Source organism: Symphodus melops, assembly GCF_947650265.1.
Source record: "Symphodus melops genome assembly, chromosome: 6".
In the NCBI taxonomy this organism is placed as follows: domain Eukaryota; kingdom Metazoa; phylum Chordata; class Actinopteri; order Labriformes; family Labridae; genus Symphodus; species Symphodus melops.
In genome coordinates this window covers 4,485,979-4,507,117 of record NC_136696.1, presented here as the reverse complement: position 1 = coordinate 4,507,117, position 21,139 = coordinate 4,485,979, and the positions used below count along the sequence as shown (strand labels likewise).

The 21,139-nt window shown below is 42.2% G+C and overlaps 1 long non-coding RNA gene across 1 annotated transcript; it reads left to right on the top strand.

Annotated features, from left to right (window-relative positions):
- The first annotated feature begins 283 nt into the window (after nt 1-283).
- LOC306825907 lies at nt 284-17,260 on the top strand. The gene is made up of 3 exons (XR_013779321.1): nt 284-415; nt 600-744; nt 16,200-17,260. It is a non-coding gene; the product is annotated as an uncharacterized lncRNA (long non-coding RNA).
- Nucleotides 17,261-21,139: the final 3,879 nt, after the last annotated feature.

Genomic DNA, 21,139 nt, shown 5'->3' with positions numbered 1-21,139 from the left:
TGGCACCTTTAAATATTTTTTCTTTAACATAAAATGAAATACATACACAAAAGAAATAGAAGTTTGCTTTATTTCCTTTGTTGACTGTTTTGCACAAATTCCTTTTAGCTTTTGCGGAGGCTAAATGTACTTGGCAATAAGAGCCGATTCTGATTCTGAGTCTTAAAAAAATAAATGAACAACAACAACAATATGTGAAAAGATAAACAGTACAAAAAATTATAATTAAAAAATGTTTACGTTCTTAAAAAAAAAAAAAAAAACACGCACATAAATTCCGGAAAGATGCAACCGGATGTTGTAGTTTTATTCTATTTAGGGTGACAGTGGCGCTACGGTGGTCTGCGAGGACCATCCCTCCTTTTCCTCCTGCTCCTCCTTCTCCTCCAGCTCCTTCTGCTCCTCCTCAGGGGAGGTCAGTCTCCTCTTCATCTCTTATCACGCTCATTATTATTCAACGAGCGCGTGAGCAGCCGTCCTCCTCCGGTACCCGGTGCTTTCACGCTGCTACGCTGAGACTGCTAGCGGTAACGTGCTTTTTCATTGACCGAGTAGCCTGCTGTACAATTCCGTTGATCGTTTAAAAAATTAGAATATAGAAAGAGTAGATGCAAACAGCACACATTTGGGTTCATGCACCGTGACCGCTGTCCACGCGAGAGAAGAGGCAGCACGAGGCTGAAAATGACCGGCTGCTGAAACCAGCGCTGCTTTGGGATTTCCACCACAAACAGGCACAGCAAGGTGAGCACTGGAAACAATGTGTTTATGCAAGCAACGTGTGTGTGCACAGGAAGTACAGTCCCAGCTGTGTGAGACGGTGCTGTTGTAGGGGTAAGGATGAGGAGCTGCTGGTACTGGAGGCCATATAGGCTCCAGGCATCCCCCCCTTCTCCTCTGCCCGGCTGGAGATGCTTTGTAGTCGGTGACCTGCCACACAATGTCCGCCCCTCTTTGCATCTCTCCCCGTAGGCAAGTTGAGTACAAAACAAACTGTGGGCACTTTGTTGGTCAGTGAATCTGATACTTTTCTTGAAGAAAAAAAAAACCTTGAGTAAAGATTACATCTACTCTGAAAACACTCTTTACAAGGCAGGTGGACTGTGTTTATATTTCACAGCTGAACTCCTAGTAAAGCATTTTCCGAGAAATGCAGCCAGCGTGCAGGAAAAAAAACATGTCACTGTCACTCAAAATGTCCTCTATTTATCGTTTTGACATTTTCCTCCCAAATGACATTAAATGCAGAGACTTAGCAGGAGCTTGACATTTAAGTGTCCTTCCCTAGTTTCTTTCCTACTGCCCCCCCCCTCCTCCGCCTCTTTCTCCATCCTTGATTTCTTCTTTTTCATGTCTTCCTAAATCACTCCCCCTCCTCTGACTGTGATTTTTTTTTTTAAGTTCTCCCCTGTCCTCCACCACAACATCTTCGCTTCACTTCCTCTATCTTCTTCTTTTTTTTTTTTTGCCCTCTTGACACCCATCTGCCCTTCTTCCCACTTCTCTCCACTTATTCCTCCCCCCCTTTGTCCTCTCAGCCGTCTCATTCATCCCTCCGCGGCTCTCTTTTCCCCTCCATCGATTTGCCTGGAGGTGTTGCTAAGAGACAACAGCGGTCGGAGTCCTGTGAAGGATCGAGCCGATGAAAGGGCACAAGGAGATTTTATCTCCGTCTCTCTTCGGGTCAGGTTGTTTGATGTGAGTCTGTTTGTTGTAAATGGACACCATGAGGTGAGATGACTTGCTCGCGAACATTTTAATATGAGTGCCGGTGGAGCTATTATGATGAAAGAACACCTGGACTGTGTTGTTCTCATTGAAAGGACTTTGCAGACGACACTAAAGATAAACCCACTCACAGTCTCGTGCACTTTGATCCATAACCAGACACATGCAGAGTTACAGTTTGACCTGTGACCTTACAGCTCCTGTTTAATGCTCGACTGAAGGTTTTATTGATATACTGATATTGGGGCCACTTGCTTTAAGAATTCGAGCCTCCATACGTGGGGTGTGCACACAAACCTCTGCACAACTAGTGCCCCGAAAGTCTCCCATTACAGTCTTTTTAACTGGTCATACAGATCTTGTGTATCATGTGATCGTCCTGTATGATATGGTTGTGGAGTGTATTTCCTGTACCTTCCTGGTTTACAAAAAAGCCATTTGAAATTGTACCTCCCTCATATCAGCTCATCCCATGTGGGTATATCTGAGGAACTGCTCAATGACACTTTGTCCTTAGAAAATCCAGGGGCTTAAATGTAAGCCGGGGTCTGTGACACGCTAAAGTTCAGCAACGTGTTGGAGAAAAGTGTCATAACCTTCAGCCTGGCCTCCTGGTAATGTCACGTGAATGTTAAAAATAAACAGGGTGGACAACAGGCTGTCACAAAGGCAAGTCAGAACACCTCTAATAGCAACGCTCAATACCTGAAAACGATGTCCTTGTGTTCAGTGAATGTGCTGCAAGTCCCACCTCCCCTCCTCCAAGGCTTTAAGTCCCACTGTTTAAAACAACCTGCGTGCATGTTGAATGTGTTCTCACATAATTACCCTTTTGGGACATGTATTTAAAAGGCTTTTTAGTAGCTTTGTATTGGTCTTATGATAATCATTTAGGAAAGCCACATATACCTCATTTGCATTCTGGGTTTTTCCTGGCTTTAAAGAGGCTTAGATGCAGCAAAGCAGACCTGGCTTTGTACTCATGGCCAATACAACACCTAAACCCTGTGTATGCTAAATGTATGCTTGTATAGATGTGTGTTTTCGCTCAGGCCGACACAGCACCGCGTCCGAGTTGTGGCTTCAGCTGTGTGATGAGGAAGTGGACCAGAACAGACCTACTGTATAAAGTCTCTTTTTCTCAATGAGCTCTGAAAGCTCCTGTGAGGAACTTTTGGTTAACTTTCTCTTCACTGATCTTGTCCTCTACATGCGACTGTATTGTTTGCTAAAGAAAAACACTGTCCTGCTTTCAACCGATGAGTCTACAACATTTAGCAAAAGTTAGCAAGAAAAAACTGTCCTTTAAACAGGCAGAAATTTTCAGCAAATCCCAGGCTCATGACGAAGCAGCCATCGGCCAAAGCTGCGTCGGGCCTGAAAAAGGGATTGGGGGAGATTGGGGAGGGGGGCGGTCTGTTCAGACAGGCTGGTCACCATCGAACCCGAGCTCACCTGGTGGTTCGTAACTGAGATTTACAGCTTTCAATCATATCAATCTCTAAAAAAAAATACTACTGTGATGAATGTCAGTAGATGGCGGTTCTGTTGTGTTCTGCAACAGCGGCGCCTTAGTGTGGAAAAATGAAGCCAATGCCGAAGTGAAAAATCCTGCATTTCGTTGAGTTTCCTCTTGAGAACGGCTCCAGGAAGTCAATTACACACAACTGGCCAAGAAAGTCAATGATTGTCTTGTTTGCTTTTGGAGGTTTTAAAGAGGCCTCTACAAACTCACTGTAGCTTTAACTTGCATTATCTTTTCCTTCTTTGTGATTTTTTTTTTTAATAAGTGAAGCTTGAAATCCTTGATTGTTGCAGAGATTTCACAACTTTAAAATCAAGTCAGTCTTGGCCAGCTCTGAGCAGCCTCTGTTGGATGGATTTTGTTCTTCTCCCCTCTGCTCGGTGTACAGGCTGCTCTCAGAGCAACAGATAAACATCTCGTATGTATTCACCTTCTTTAAACATTGACAATAAACCTTCAAACCTTGTTGCTACCATTCCAGTGGACTATTTATGAACAGGCACACTGTCTCTTTCTTAGGTGTTAACCATCAGGTTTTGTTGCACCCTCCAATGTCTTTTAATTTTACTGGACTGATGCAATCATGGGAGTTCTGCAGTAAAGCCATGAATAAGCATGCAAAGCCTCAGAAGTTAGCACAAACATTTGCATAGATATATCAAACTGGACACAGCGAGTCGACTCATTTATTATTCTCTCTGTTTAATATTGAACATGTTAAAAAAAAAAGTACACAACCACGAAGTTTCAAAATAAACACTGGCCGACGCTTCTATGTGTGAGCATAAACGTACAGATCCAAAGCAATAACTAATAAAAGACAGAAGATACAGAATTGTCTTCTACAATAATAATAACAAAGTGCATCAACACCACAATAGACCAGCACTAATTTGTACCATTAGATACAAAGAAATAAAAAATAATCTTTGGTTTAAAACATGAAATTAAATGAGCTTTGAAGTAACAGTTAAACCAAACTGTATAATGCAAAGCAAAGCTTTTGAACACATCAATATGTCTGCTTGTAAAGGTGTCACACTAGCTCTGTACAGACTGCCTTTTCACGCCGTTGTATTTACACCCCAGAGGTGTAAAGGAGGTCCTGTCGTTGAATGCAGTAACAGAAGAGAGCCAGCGGGGGAAATTCAGCGCTTTGTGTGTGTGTGCGTGTTTGTGTGCCCACGTTTAACTGTGTGTGTGTGTGTGTATAGCCCCGTTTCCACACAGCAGTCCGGTACGGATCGGTAAAGCCTGACCCCGTTTGTGTTTCCACAGCGAGCCGTTAATGCTAATGCTAATCGCTAACTAATAAATTCAACAAAAACGTGACACAAACACAACCAACTGCTCTGTCACGGACAAAACAAAACTGTCCTGGACATGTGGACCTTTATTACAAAACTCAGTCGAGCTTTGTTTCAGTGAAGGCTGTGAGCCTCGAGGAGAAATAAAATAAATAAAAAAATAGAATAGAATGCCTTTATTGTTATTGTACAAATTGTACAACGAGATAACTTGGCTTCACCTTAAAGTGCACACAGCTAAGAACAAAAAAACAACAAGAACAACAAGCGTATGGGTCAAAAAGAAAAAAGAGTGACCCTAGTTAACTGAAGGTGGTATATGTGTGGTAGGACTCCTTACAGTTTGCAGCATACTAAATTTAAATAGATAAACAGACATCAGATTTCTTATTGCACAGTACGAGATAGCAGGGTGTCAAATATAAATAGTGCATTGTATGAGACGTGAACCATGGCAGGGTATAAACAAAAATATAACTATTTTCACTGTAAGAGATGTAGTTTTAGCAGTATATAAAATATAGAAATATAAATATCACAGTATGAAATGTAATTTTTGCAGTATATAAAATATAGAATATAAATATTTACACAGTATGAAAGTGATTTAAGCAGGATATAAAAATATAGATATAAATATAGATATTGCACAGTATGGATGTGATTTTATCAGTATATGAGATATAAAAATAAATAAATATTGCACAGACATAAACAATAGGCCGTGTATTTAAACACGGCAGGGTGTTGTTTACCGCTGACACGGGAAGTGACAATTCTTTTGACCAATCAGTGGACTGCAGTATTTAGCTCCACCTTTTCGGGTCGGCTCCATATTCTTGGCTTCCCAAAAATAGGACGGCACGGATCGGTTCTTTGGGAATCATTCCCGGGATTAGTCTATGGAAACGTCGCAAAATGCGTGCCGTACCGAGACGAACCAAACCGGACCGCTCGGTGGAAACGAAGCTTATGTGGAGCTCCTTGTGCGTCGTGATTCCACAACAGCAACATGCAATGTGAATCCATAGACCGGGACACCAATACGCTGTCACAGAATCAATCTGACTGTATGCAGACTGCTCAATTTATCTACAGCACTTTGCAAAAACATCAGTCTGAAAAGGGCTTATAGCAAAATGCTGTAATGTGACAGTAAGCTAACAGGTCTTAAAAATGGCAACTCAAATGTTCTGGAAATGTTTGTAATGAGCGGCCTGTGTGACAGGAACACACAGCTCCCTACAGTAGAGTAAAATGTGTGAAGTCGAGGTAAGCTGATGTGTGAATGCAGCTGGTAAAATGTATGCAAACTCAGTCGTGAGTGGGCGGTGGTGATTATGTTGACATCACGACAGGTGCGATGCTAGTGTGCAGAGTGAAGTTAACATGTTCTTTAACAGCCTTCTCATGACATCTTTAATACGTCCAACTAAACACGCGGCTTTACTAGAAAGGCTGCAACTGTCATGATTTCAACAGACCTTGTTCTGTCATCCGCCTTTCCCTCGTCCGTCGCTCCTGCATTCTCTTTTTTATGCATCGCCTCCTAATAAGCCTCCTTGACATCCTGTCTGACAGTGAAAGGTGTCTGCTGTGAGCTGCGTGAATGAACTTGTAAATCGTCTGAGAGCAGCCAGTCCTGATGTCGTCTTTTGCACGTGCGTGAGAAAAGGACTTGAATGAGGTAAACCCACGACTAAGCTGTAAATAAGGATGGTTGTATTGTCCAGTCTTAACAAGTGAATGAAAGAGGAAGTCGGATTATTGTCCCCAAAATAAAGGTGAGGTAGTTAGCCTTGTGGTAAGTGGAGTAAGTCTACCCATTTGGCCCAGTTGTGTGTTCTACATGCATGTCATTAGAGGTTCTCTCCCAGTGGAGGAAGTCGTGCTGCCCTGCCAAACAGAGTGTCGGTTTCTTTAAGATCAGCTTAACTGCAGCTTGCAAGGAAAGTTTGACATGAATTGGCCACAAACAGCAGCATGCATTTGGACTCCTCCACAGATTAAAAACCAACTAGAACCTGCAAATCTGACACTCAGTGAGGCACACGGTTCACATTTACTAATAAACATATCAGCTGACTGAGTAAGTGCAAAGCCAAGAGGTTGTTAATAGGATTTGTACCTTTAAGATTATGTGTGCATTGTGTCTCTTACACACACACATACACGCACATATGTCCACTGCCGCTATGTGCAGAGAGTACTTAGAACAGATTTGAAATGTAAATCCTTTCTGTGAAAAACACAAAGTCTTCTCAGAGTAAACAAAGTGAGACAGACGATACGCGGCTGAGTGTCTGTGAATGTGTTCAGTGGAAAATACGAACACGACTGCTGGTACAGATATTTACATCCAGGCCTTCGTACTTCTGGGCGGTGCCTGCATTGATTTGAGTGCAGTGTGAAGCTCTGTTTGTCTGTGAAGTGCAGTAGGTCTTTTTCACTTTGTGTGCTTTGTGAAACGTTGGTGCCAATCTGTGAAGATTTCACAGCAAGTGACTGCTTTTCATTTCCCTCCCCCCCGACTGTGATGTGTGTGCATCCTTTAGCACCAAAAGAAGTGATATTTATATAAACCAGTTACAAGCCAGTTCTCAAAAATGCACAAGAGATTAGTCATTGAAGCTCTTCACCAAAAAAAACTTTGCTGCATTGCCATTTGGGCCCGTGGTGAAAACGCTGCAGTCGGTCCAAAAGTGAAGTTCATGTATTGTTTTTCTCAGCAACTAACAATCAGAAGTTAAGAAGAAGAAAGGCATCCAAGCGTCCTCACTCAGGGCTAACTGTGTGTGCATATGTGCGAGGGACAGGCCGAGCAAATGTCAGGTTTAAATGGCCTTTAGGTGAAGAGCCTCCGGTCAAGTCAATCTCACAGGACTATAAAAGAACTGACTCGTAACCTGCTTTGTTTTAAGGCTGAAAAATGATGCAGAAGTCGAGCAGCTTGTGAATCTATATGCAGTAGCTGTGAAAGAACAACTTGACATGATGCAGAGCTCAAGAAGGCGCCCAGACATACAGAAAAAAGCCCACATAATCCCATCATTTTCAACTTCTTAGAGTAACTGTATTTTTGCTCTTACTCAAATAGAATCCTATTAGTGTAAACTACTTAACCTTCTCAAACACATTTAGCTCTTTCATTTGTGCTGCTTCTTGAAAGCAAGCCAATGGGTTCACAGTAACAGTTTAAGCAAGCCAGGAACCTGGAAGTTACCTGAACTCCATATTATATAAATCAGTCGACTCTGTTTTGTTGTGTTAATCTCTTGTGTGCCATGGATATTTATCTTTAATAATTTCTCCAAAAGACATGGCACAGTAACTCAGACTATCAGTTAAGGCAACACACACACACACACACACACACACACACACACACACACACACACACTCAGTCCATTTATTTCCACACCGTTTGCCTTGTAGTCACTAATCAACGGGGTCCACTGATAAAAGCCCCCCGCTCGTCGGTGGATCAGCATGGATCCCTGAAAGCTGAAAAACACAACGTACATGAGTGAATAATGTTTCAGGTTAAATCAACATTGTGTTCATAAGTGTTGTCACAATGCCAGCCTTAAACTCTGTGATATGATAAAAAATGAAAGACTATTGACTTAGACACCATGGGAACAAAAACACAAGACCAAAGCGTCTTGTTTTTAATGACTGAAACTCCTGCACACTCTGTCGCTCTCTTTTCTTACAGCAGCTTCTGGTGGAAACAACTGAATTTAAGTTTTTTTTTATTAAGCTTTAAGGTTCTTTCAGAGACTACGCATAAAATTACATTCACAGAGCTGGTATCATTTTAAAACATCTGAGTGTCGATGAGCAAGCTTTTTCCATGTTGCAGACAGTCCATACTTCTGGTGGTGGAGCTGAGTAAATACAGGGGGAGCTTCACATACACACACTGAGACCTGCACACACACACACACACACAGCATGCAACGTCCCCATCTCGTACTTGCTCAGATAGAGACTTTCTTCTGTGTGACACACGCTGAGAGGTGTCAGTATTCCTCCTTGAAGTAGCAGTGTGTAAGAGTCAACGGTTGACACTTGTGTCCACAGTGTTCTCTAACTTTACAAAATGCTTTATCTGCCTCACAATCACCAACTGAACTTAAACCTGTTTAAAACCAAGAACACTGTTTTACAAACTTCTCTTGTCTGCTCTTTGTTCTTGTGCTTTCACAGCTAACCAGCTTTCTTCAAAAACAACAAAGCGTTATCACTGCCTCAAGTGTGTTTATGCACGAATGCACTCTTCTGGCATGAACATGACTAACCTTTATTCAGAAGGCTATTTCATGGTGGCTTCTTTAAACGTGCACTGTGTATGCTGAAACATGAACAAGAGTAACCTACATGATACTGACCAAACAACCGGATCTAAAGCTTGTCAGCAGGTTTACTAGCAGAACAAAATAATATCTACCTAAAGACAGATTTATCTGTTAACAGATTCAAATGTATCTTTTGTTTAGCCGTTAACTTGCCCCCCCCCCTTCTTTAGAGTCAGTGTACACGCAGGTTGCCATGTCGCAGACACGGAAGCTTCAGTGTTTAGCCAGCTCTGCATCAGTCTTGAATCCTCTCTGCTTTTTAACCTGTTTCCATTTTTCGAAAGCATCTTCAATATGTATCATAGTTTAAACACAGTTCTGCTCGTGTAGCTTAGCGCCTCATGGCTTCAACGCTACATGAGTGTCCTAAAGTCCAGTTCCCCCTCAAAGATGAGCTACTGCGACGATGACGTGTTGCTTGGTCAACAATATTTCACCGAGTAAATTTACCCATATTACAACTCCTGGCTCAAAGGAAATCAAAAAAGATTGATCTGAAATGAATGACTTACCATGTCTACACAGCTGCAGCTTTCCAAACACTTCGTTCTGAGTGGTGTTGAATAAAATTGTAATAATGGGTTTTCCATTTGCTCACATCCTCTGTCTCTCTTTCAGCCTTTTGTAAACAGACTTGAGGAAACTGCAATGTTTACACTGTAATGTATTTCAAGAAGGTGCCAAAAGCACCAGAAAATACAATTAAAAATCAGTCACTTTACAGTCGCCCCCGAAGACCAAACAACAGTGAAACTCTCAGCAGAAAGCAATGAACATTTCAGCATTTCTGGCTTTATAAAATCAATACCCAAAAACCAGATTAGATTTCTGGGCAGCCACATGCTCTGGCCTGCAGAGGGTAATTGGAGCACAGCTGAATAATATAATTATAGATCACTGTCCTGCTCACGCAACCAAATTTGAGAGTGGTGATGATGTTCATCATATCAGTAAGAATCTGCAGTGGCAGTTGTCAGAAGCTCGCTCAGTCTGGCTGATTAATGTTGGAGGGGAATCTTTAACTAGGTTAATCTGGTACCCGGGGAGTCGAGTTTTAATAGAGCTCCACAAACCTAACTGGGTTAGCCCTCCTTTTTTTTTTTTTTTTTTTTAGTCTCACCTCTTCTCCTCTGTATCTATCCTGAGATGATTTTTTTGATGCTCCAGCCTCTGTCACTTTTGGTCCAGGGGGAATTCAAACTGGGTTAACACACAGGTCAATGTTTCCCCGACCATTCGTTTGGAGTGACGGCCCGCCACCCCAACACGACCTCCCACCCCTCCAAAAGAAAGGCACCAAATACTTTCTTTGTGGAATCTAAGACATGTTTGTGCACTCGTTTGTCTTCTATGCATTTCACTGTCCTGTCTCTGCTTTGCTCACGTGTTCCTCCTCAAGGTCAGTTTTCGTCTTCGATGCGTTCACGCCACCTGACACATCTCTGACATAAATCTTATTACCTGAAGAGGTTACAGCTCTTTCTTTCTCATAGTACCCATTAAGTTATATTCTGTTGGCCTCTTTTAAAACATTTCTCTGAAACATTTACATTACCAAGACAGTTTATATTCACCCACTGACTTTTTTTATGTTTTCATTCAACATGCAAAGTGGTAAATGAACTTGAGCTTGTATAGCACTTTTCTAGTTTTCTGACTACTCAAAGCGCATTCTGCTCTGATATTACAGCGTCTGTGGCTCAGTTGGTCTCTCAACCGGAAGGTCGAGGGTTCGATACCCTGTGGGTAACTTGTCCGATGTGTCCTTGGGCAGGACACTCATCCCCAGATTTCTCCTGCTGCTGCGTCAGAGTGTGTATGAGCGGGATTCGTTACTTCTGATGGTTTTACCATTTACCATATTGTAAAAAAAGGTGTCGTCCTCTCTATCGATCTGCATTGACTCTTAATGAGAGTGAGAGCAGGCACACTGCGCTGTCTGTTTCTGAGCTTGTCTTCACACAAACAGTCTCTTTGTGCTTTTAGGACAATGTAGAGACGATCAGACGGGGACTTTCAGCTCTGTCTTCTGCTCGTTTTAATGTCAAGATTGTAATCGTTAAGACTTTGTCAGACTGTCATCTGTCTTAGTGGTATTTACTCTTGTCATGTTGTATTGAACCAGGTACTCAACCCACTGAGATCATGATCACAAGGCTGACCTGGCCAAGAGGGCTGCAGCACGCGTAATAATAAAGAGTACATGATTAAGAAACAGCTACAAACAATGAGAGATTATGTTAGTGCAACCAGAGCGTGCACGGTCCATTCATGTTAACTGCATTAATCATGTTCATCCTGTGCTCTGGTTTCCAGCATGTTCTTTTAACACTGTCTATTGTGGATATTGTTCATATGTCCAACTACACATAGCATTTATATAATGGCAGAAAATGTCAATATAGTGCTGTCTTTGTCTGCCGTATCCAGGACGGTCTTTGCCCATCTTGTCCTGCCTTCTGAGATTTATCCGAGAACCAATGGGAGAAAATTAACTTTTGTATCAGCACACAGCTCAGGCAAACAAACCAAACATAGAAACTCTTATTTCCCCTCATGCTTTAATTCTAATCTAATCTCATGATGGGCATGAAAAGAATGTTCTCAATAGAGTTGGGCATGAATGTTTTCCACACATCAGCAGAGCATGTCACAAGTTGTGCACGTTGTAATGAATGACTTGTTTTAAGCCTGCAACAAAGACAAAACAACAGTCATTCATGTATTATGTGCTGTGTCATGGGATTTCTTTCCCCACTGATTATAATTGTGTGTCGCTGAAATGCTGTTGTGGCATGGCAGAGAGAGGAAAGTGGCATTTATCAATGTGTGCCTGGATGTTTCAGATGCAAAGGACTGCCCTTGGCTGTGTGAGTCACTTGTGGTGACAGTCTCAGATTGCCTCAGGTTGCCCCAGAGAAAGTGCAACTAGCAAACAGCTGAAAAGATCAGGCTACTTTATGTAAAATGGGCCAACACGTCACTGGATGAATGTTGTCAATAGAGTTGGGGGATTAGACTCTTTTCAGATTTTAGGCTGTAAGAGGTTGAACACGACTACATCTTTATAAAATGCTTGTCGATCCTGGCTTATGTAAGTGTTGTGCTTATATGAGCATGAATGAAGAGTGAATGATCTGACCTCTGTTTTAAGCGTGCTCAGAACAGGCTGTTTCTGTGTCTGTAGCTTTAAATGCAAAAAAACTGTTTCTGACCACGCCCCCTCTCTGCAAGAGCTTGGGTGACTTGGGCGTTCTTCCACTATGCCCGATTGTTTACTGTGAGAAGGCAGACTCAGAAGGCAGAACAAACACCTAGCTGTGGGAGTGTCACCCACCTGGGGGAGGGGTTACTGCCCTTTGTGATGTCATAAAGGGAAAATCTCCAAACGGTCTGTTTTTGAACATGTTTTGCAGGAAAATAGAGCAAGACAGAGAGGATGGGATTTTGTCATGATTGGAGGGTTTGTATACAGATTATAGGGACACACATAGAAGAACATGGTGAAGTGTATTTTGCATACTATGTAACTTTTAAAGGTAGACGGAGCAACCCATCACATAGTCATCCCGCCACCTGAGAGTTAAGTTCTTAGATAGCGTGTCTCCACTTGGTAGCAGGCGAACAGACAGCCATCATATCTCCTTCACTTCACAGATGTTCTGATTCGGAGTCTTAAAAAACGCCCCATCCTGCATCTCCAGCTCGCAGGCAGTTGACGTAGCTGTTGCTATTTTGGTAGCAGCTCTACCGTCGCAATCATCACTGGCACCATCAAACTCACTGATCTGAGTTATATGCCCTGAAATGCTCATGTCACTGATTTCCATGCCTTCCTCTACAGTATTTTTCACTTAGTCTGACACTGAAAGAACAGGCTCTGTTCCTCAAGTTTAAAAAAGTCTGTCTGTCTGTCGCTCTTTTGTGCGGTAGGAACAGTCCCCTAAGCTGCTGTCTGCCAAGTGCTCAATTCATCTCATCTGTCTCCCAGAAACCACCTCATCTCTTTCTCTTCTCTCACACTCTCATCTCTCTGTGGAGCGAGAAAAGGGGGCCCAGGGGAGAGTGTGAGGTAGAGAAGTTGGATCTCTCCTGTGCTCTTTTCAAGAAATATGTAGGGCCGAGGTCCTTAATCAACTTCCCCTTAAAAACAGACAGAACTGGTCTGAACCTCCACCTGGCTGGAATTTAAGATGCACTCATTTGTTGGCAGCGGGCGAGCATGCACATCCTGAAAGCTGTCGGGCTTTCACGTGAATTAAAAACTTGCTGGGTCCAAAATAAACTTTTTGAAACACAACCCAGGGAGATGAAGAGATCCAGATTTCTTAAATACATCGCTGGCAATCGTTTGTGTGTGTGTGTCACAGATCCTGTTAAACGAACATTTTCCTTCTTTGACAGAATTATTTTTAACAATGACATGAAATCTGAAGGCTGTCCAGCATGACTCAGTTGGTAGAGTCGCCGTCTCCCAACTGGAAGGTCAAGGGTTCGATCACCAGCTCCTGCAGCAAGAATGCGCAGCATGTGTATGAATGGGATTAGTTACTTCTAATGTCCTCACTTCATAGCAGCCAGTACCATCAGGGTGTGAATGAGAAGGTGTTACAGGCACTAAGAAAAAATCGCTATACAAGCTCACGGTTACCATTTACCATGACCAACAGAAAACTGAGGGTGATCCACCGTAACACTCTGTAGGCACCCTGCACAACATGACCACAAAGAAATGCAACAGAATGACACTCGGCAACAACAATTGCAGAGTTTTGTACAGACCAGTAAACTCAGTTTTTTTCACAGAGACTTTGTTTAACCTTTAGTTACGTTAAGTGAGGAAAGCCAATTAACTTAATTTCTAACAGAGATTTCGTGTACACCCTTCACAGATGTTTGGTCTTTTATGTTTGAGAGAGCTGAGTCTAAGTCAGCGAAGCAGGAGCTGTAGCCTGCTGAGATTTTGCTGAACGATTGGTGCCGCTGATCCGAGTTCAGACTTCTGCCAGCAGGGAGGAGGTTCACTGCTTCTAAGAGACCAAATCAAAGAGAAATTGACTTTATCCCATCACAAGTTGGGTTTCTAAAGACACTGTAGGCATTGGTGTCATTACACCTATACTGTGGACTGCTGGACTTTGTGTCTCACATGTCACTTGCGTTTACCATGATGACATCCAGGAGTTGAGTTTTTATCTATTTTGCCTATGTTGACTTCTGTTGCAAACCAAACGGACCGTCTGGGACCTTAAAGATCTACCAATCTGATCAAATCTAATAATGTCTGTGCAAATCAAACTAACCGACTCCAGTGGGAAGCCGGGAATCACTGGAGTGATTCTGTGTGCTACTCCACCCCCACCTGCCATGAAAACCAACCTCGGAGTTGAATGTAGTCAAGACGAACGGGCAGACCGAAGCAGACGAGCTCATGTATCCCAGTATAATTACATTACATTTTTTATCAGCACGGCAACAGTGAGCCAGCTTTCAGTAGTTCCAGCTTCATTATGTAGAAGTCTTTGATGTAGCAGCTGTGGTTTCCACGGCAACAAGAAACATGTCATGTCTGTCATGGCGGCTCTGTCATGGCATCCGCCACAACAAGACACATTTCAAATATAAAATGAAGATAACTGTAATCTGAGGTAATGGAAGTACTTGACCAAAATCATTAACAAAGGTTTGGTCAATTTGATTTGATTGAAGAATAGTTTTTTTTATTTGCCTTGTATCTTTAATTGTGGACCCTGACAGGTTGGATTTGATAGACTTTACTGGATTCAGTTGAAATAGCCAAGACGTGTTTTACTTAACCAACAGTCCATTAAAGCAGTAACATGACGTTATGCTTAATATCATCGTGGTCTCAGTAGTTAGTAGAAACATGACAGCCTTTGGGTCCCAGGCACTTTGTTCTTTCTTTGATGAAGCTATTACAGAATAATGTCAGACATGCTTTGGTGTCTAATCCTGCAGTTTGCCTGAGGTGCATGTTTTGTGCGTCGCCCTCTGTTGAGAACCGGCCTTTGAAATGTGTTCTTTGTTCAACATGCACACAACAAAATGTTGACTTTACCTCGTCAGCTCAGGTTGGCAGATATTCTATCAGTGCTCCTGGCAAACACAAAGGGTTCTTCGTAATTACAGAGGTTAAATGGAAAGCCGCTTTACTCTGTTATCTGTTTACTGAAGATTGATCGTATCCAGCAGAGCTTTGTTAACAGGTGTGCAGCTGTTATGTCGTTACTGGGTAACAGGAAAGCTGATAAACGATGATCAACTTAGATAAATTCTGAACACACTCATTGGTTCTTTTAGAACAAATTGTTATTTGGACAGAATGTGCCATGTTGTGTTACCTAAAAGACACTTTAATGTAGAGTTATGAGTCAGTGGGAGTATGTGCTTTAACATGAGTGGCACACAGCAACTCTGCTGTTCATACAAGTTTGTTTTTAAAGCAGTGAGTGGCGACCTTGAAAAAGAAGCCAGTGTACAAGTGCCAATACCTGCTGTTCCTGAATCTATTTTTAAGATATAGATAGATAGATAGATAGATAGATGGATAGATTCTTAATTGTTCCCAAAGGAAATGAAAATAAAAAGTTAAAGCTAAAGTCTGGCTCCAGTAGCCAAGGAGTCCTCATTAGGACCCATTATAAAATCCCAGTAATACAGGGGAAATATGCAGCCTGCTTTAAAAAGGAATGACGTATCAGTCGCTCATTTGTACATGAATACACATCACGCATACACACTATACTTGAAAATAATTCTCAGACTCTTCTTTCTCTGACATGTGTCACTGACAGGTGACTGTCATAGTTTTTCTCCCCGAGGTTGAAGCTCTGCCTCAGCTCTACCTCTGTGTCTGTTAATGGATGGAAAGTTAGACAGTGTTTTCAACATGGCAGCTGCCATCGTTGGGCTTCACTTCACCTGTCCAGAAGGTGATGTCACTGAGACTATATGTCCATCTTTTATACAGTCTGGTCTGTGCACCAGACGTACCATATTCTTCATTGTATCATCCAGTACCACCAGTATACTCCATGCCCCAGCTACATTATATATGGATATTAGTTGTTAGATGAAGAAATGGGGATTGTGTGTTTAGCTATTTGAGTTGTGTTTTCACATCTTCTGTACATGCAGGAAAGAAAAAAAGAGATATGATAAAGTTGTGAATGTTGTGGATAAGAGACTGCTTAACTTGTAAGGTTAAATGTATTTATAGAGTTTAGACTGAGATACCTTCTGTTATCACTATCGCAGAGCGACGTATAGCACCCAGAGAGCTCAGGGTGTTATAGAGGCAGGCCCACCAGCTGAGCTAGCATCAGGGCTGAATTCCAAAGCAGTGTCATCTCTGCTTCCATGCGTCTGGATGGATCGTCTCTGCAGCAGGAGCAGCTGGCACTGGGCCTCAGGACGGAGGACTCTCCCTCTCGTCTTCTCTTTTGTATTCCTCTCGCCTCGCTCAGGACTAAAGACTAATGGAAGAAAAGGGAGGGGAGGGCGGTAAAGGAAAAGCTCCAAGATAGGAGCAGAGCTGGCAGGGAAACAGAAGGAGAGAGGAACAAGTGGTCGGTTCATGCTTTCTTTTACTTAAATAAAGAGACTTGTTAAAAATATCATGTTGTGTACTTTGGTAGTCTTGTTCGTTGCACCACCCTTGACTGAATACCTAAACACTTAATAAGTACGTGTAGCTGCAAGTCAATTCACCCTGCACGTCCTGCAGCCAATAAAAACATCAAACATTCACCCAGCTGAAACATTCATCCGTCACGGTTGTTGGACCTGTCAAGCTTTGTGGGCTCACACACATCATTTCTAACCAAATACTGAACGAGGGGGGGCCGAGGTTTTGAAGACAAAAGTAGGCTCGTCATATCAAGAGGCTGACTTGTTGTTGTTTTGTTCTGTCTGAAAAGGAAAATGTGCCTGACATAGTTTCTCTGCTGTAGTAAGTGAGCTAAGCAAGCTGAGGTTGACTCAGAAGTATGGGTCTTTAACTCTGTGTATGCTCAGAATCAAAATCAGGTATTTACACATACAAAGAATTTGTCTTGGTGTATTGGTGCTGAACAATAAATAAAGGAAATGGAGCAGAACTAATAAGAACTTCATACCGTATAATAAGCAAGTACAAAGAATTGAAAGATTTAATATTTCATGAACAAAAAAGACAACATGTACAAAAGGTGCAATGTAGGAGCTGTGCAGTCGACACTGAGAACAAATCTTACAGTGTTATAAACCCACTCAGCGTGCATGTAAAGAAAAGACATTTAAAGTCCAGTGAGTGTTAATGTCACCCATAAAGGAACAGTCTGAGCCTCCACATTAGTTTTTTTTTACATTTAAAAAACCTAGAAAAAAGACGTTACCTAAAAAAAGAAAAAGTAAGTCAGTACAGATTTATCTTTCAGTCCGATTGGACACACGGGCTGACAGGAAGTGCACAGAGGCAAAGTAAAACATTGACGGCAGTTCTTAAGGCTTTTAATCAGTATAGACACCATCTTAAAAGTTGTTGAACACAACCGTCATCATCAATTATACTATCGAGACCTTCGCCAAGAGAGATTATCTGACATCTACCACGACTGTAACCTTTAATGTTTGTATGCTACTTTAAGGCCCGGCTGATGTGGGAGTTCGATATCGATATTGGAAAGAGAAGAAATCCGATAACGATAAATCGACCAAAATCTTCCTGGGATCTATGTTCCATCTGGAGAGATAATATACATATTTATTGAAGTGGTCTTTAAGATGGTCACTCTTCTGGAAAGTAACAGTGCGTCACTTTGTTTGCAGATTGATGATGATTGTTGTAATCCACATAGCGCCCTCTGCTGGTGAAAGAGAACTGCGAGTTTAATACAATGAAAACTAAAATGCTATTTAATGGGCAAATCTTGTCTGTGATGAAATTACAGATGAAGATGCTCATATTGGCCGATATGGCCTGGCTGGAGCATAAATAGTTTCGGGGAATATTGTACATTTTCTGTATATTAGCTTTGTTCTCTTTTGAGACAAACAACTTCATCCATATATGTTTAGTCTGCTACACAAAGGCAAGGACACAAATCCAAACTCTGATTGTTTGATAAAGCTTCAGTAAAGACATTTAGACACAAAACACAAGTATTTTGTTCTTCTTTATTCTCTAAAACATCAGGGAGCTTATCCAACAGAGATTGCTCAATGGGAGGTTTTGGCACCCAGAAACAGAGTCTAAAATCGCCCATGCTGAAATCTAAAGGTGTGTGTCAGGGAAAGAATTGGCATGAGATTTTTCTCTTGTGTACGAAAGGAGAGTGAGCAGCTTTTTAAAAAAAAACAACAAAAAAAAATCTATGAGAACACGTGACAGATGAACAAGTGAAAAATAAAACAGGTTATTTGGAGACGACACATTTCCCCTCTGACACCAGTTTCTTCACATCTGTCAGGCTGATTTGAAAGCATATTTAAAGTCTGGCCCCAACAGGGGGGGTCAAACAAAAAAAACTGCCTCTTGATGACTCCTGATTTAGGGAGCCTAAGATAAAATAAAGAAGTGATGAACGCCAGCCTCAAACCCTCTATTCTTATATCTTTTTTTTGAAGGTTTATTTTTGGGCTTTTAAGGCTTTTTTATGTAGGTATCAACTCAGTGGATCGAGGCAGAAATCAGAGAGAGAGAGAGGGGGGGGGGGGAGAGAGAGAGAGACCACAGATTTGCACCTCTGCCGGTCACTTGGAGGGCTTCAGCCTCCGTACATGGGGGCTGCACACTAACCACTTTACCATTTTGGCCCCATTTCTGTTTGTGAACGGACGTGTTGGCATGAGATTTGTTTGTGTACGAAAGTGAAAAAAGTCTCATAAAATCTATGAAGGATGAAACGTTGACAGAGAGGGAAGTCACTTGAAAGTTGGCAAAAGAAAGACAGACTTACTTTTTTAGTAGCACTGCTGATTTATGAAGCGTACGTATAACAATAAACCATCTAAAGCTCATGTTGATATACGGCTCAGTGGGATTTCCATACTGTGCTTATAAAAAGCCCATTTGTGTCGCATTTTCTACCTAAAGTTCTGCCGTATGAGGCATCTGAGGAAAGGAAGGCGTAATGGAGCCGTTATGGGGAGACGGATGATAAAAGGTGGAGGTGGAAAAAAAACCCTGAGCGAGGAGATGAAAGCGGCAGAAGGAGGGGATTGTTTCTGATAGGACACTTCACTGCTGCCTTTATTCAGCTGTCGGGAAAGAAATATTGTAAGTGCTCTTTAAGTGCAGCCATTTCTTTCTCCAATGATTGGACAAAGTGACGCTATCTCGTTCACATACAGGATGTTAAGACTCGTAAATCCCCCCCAAAAAAAGAAAGTTCTTTATACTCCAAAGTAATGACTTGGTGGTAGAGTATATATTCTGTGCCATCAGATTTAAGACTGTGAGAGGAGGGAGGGAAGGAAGGAAGAGAAGACAAAACTAAAAAGTAGAGCGAGTAAGAAGGCAGCCAGACGGACACGTTTCACTTACCAGTAAATGGAATCTCAGACTGAATAATGAGAATTGATCATTGTGCAAAAGAAGAGGGCTTGGACGGGAAAGATCTGAGAGTGAGATCATTGAAACAGATGATTGAAGGGAGGCAGGAACACTTCATATGATGTAGCTATTGTTTGGTGAAACTCAGTCTTGTAACCTAAGTCTAAGGTAGCTTGGTAACTAATTATTGTTTCATGATTTGTTTGAAAACTTTAATCGTCTCCCATGAAAAGTAATTAAGAAAGCGTTTCACTGTCTTCCTTCACTGTCATCACTCTCTCTCTCTCCCTCCTATCGTCCAGCAGGTAAAGCTGCTGTACGATGAGAGCGCGCACACTTGTTTTACTTTCAGCTGTAGATCTCTGCTTTACATCCATCCATCATTCTTCCTCCGCCTATCAGAGGTTCGTTACTTGGTTTGCGGTGGCAGCAGGCGAAGGGAGTCGGCCCAGCTCCTCCTGGGAAGTGTTCCCGTGTGAGAGCCGGTAACAGCTAACTCTGGGGTCTCCTCCCAGTTTGATGTTCCTGGAAAACCTCCAAAGGGAGGCGTCCACAAGGTCTCCTCATCGGATGCCCAAACCTCCTCTCATGGCTCCTTTTCAAGCCATGAGAGGAGGTTTGAAAAGGATGGCTGTCATCCTATCAATAAGGCCGAGTCTCGCCACCCTCCCCAGTAAACTCCTTTCAGCCGCTCAGATACGTGATCTTGTTCTTTGGGTCACTCCTCAGAGCTCATGGACACATGTTAGTAACATGGAGGATTTTTTCCTTCGCTCTAGTCAGACTGCAGACGCAACGATTCTTTGTACACATATCAACAATTCCTTTCAGTAATTTATCATGACGTTGAATTCATGAAATGATAAGCTAGTCTCGTCCAGTGAGCTAGCTTTGTGTGAAATGTCTTCCTCTTCACTCTTTGCATTCAGGCCTTAGTGACGTAAAGTCCCTTTGTCCTGTCATCGCTCTCCTCCACTGACCGACCACACGCTCATGTGCTGTTTGAGACTTGTTCACTTGTAGTGACTTCTCAAAGTGACGGGCTTTAAGTAAAGTGTGTTTGAAGACTAACTAGTAAACAGCCTATTCAATCTCCCAATATGTTACTGCCCATTTGTTTTTATTATGTGTGACTCAACAAATGATACAAAAAATGAAGAAAAAAAGTCCTTTCACTGCTTACTGACTGTTTTTACTGGTTTACATGTTTTGTGGTATGTCTGAGAGAAACGTAGCTCTTCGTTTGCCTTTCGCGGACGTCCAGCATAACAACTGTCCCTCGATGGAATAACTGAACAGTGAGGAATTGTTCTGTAAGTACCCACCTGGTGCTACGACTCATCACTGCTCAGCATGGACTTTGACTTTGACTTCATACAGCGCTGACCAACGACGGGACATGGTGGAACGAAACGATAAAAACAAAGTGAAGAGAAATATGGCTCCCTCTGTGTAGAGCCGCCTCATTACCTCTAGTCATGTGACTCTCTCGCTCATTATTATTTAAAGAAAAGAGATACCACGATGTAAAACATAGCCTGAGGAAAAAAAAGGAAACAGTGCAAAATAAAGGAAGGAGCGTTGGCGTCCTGTGGGCTTCTCATCAGGTTAAGATGTTGTTCGTTGTGTTTGTAACCTTTGATGAGGCAATCCGAAAGGAATC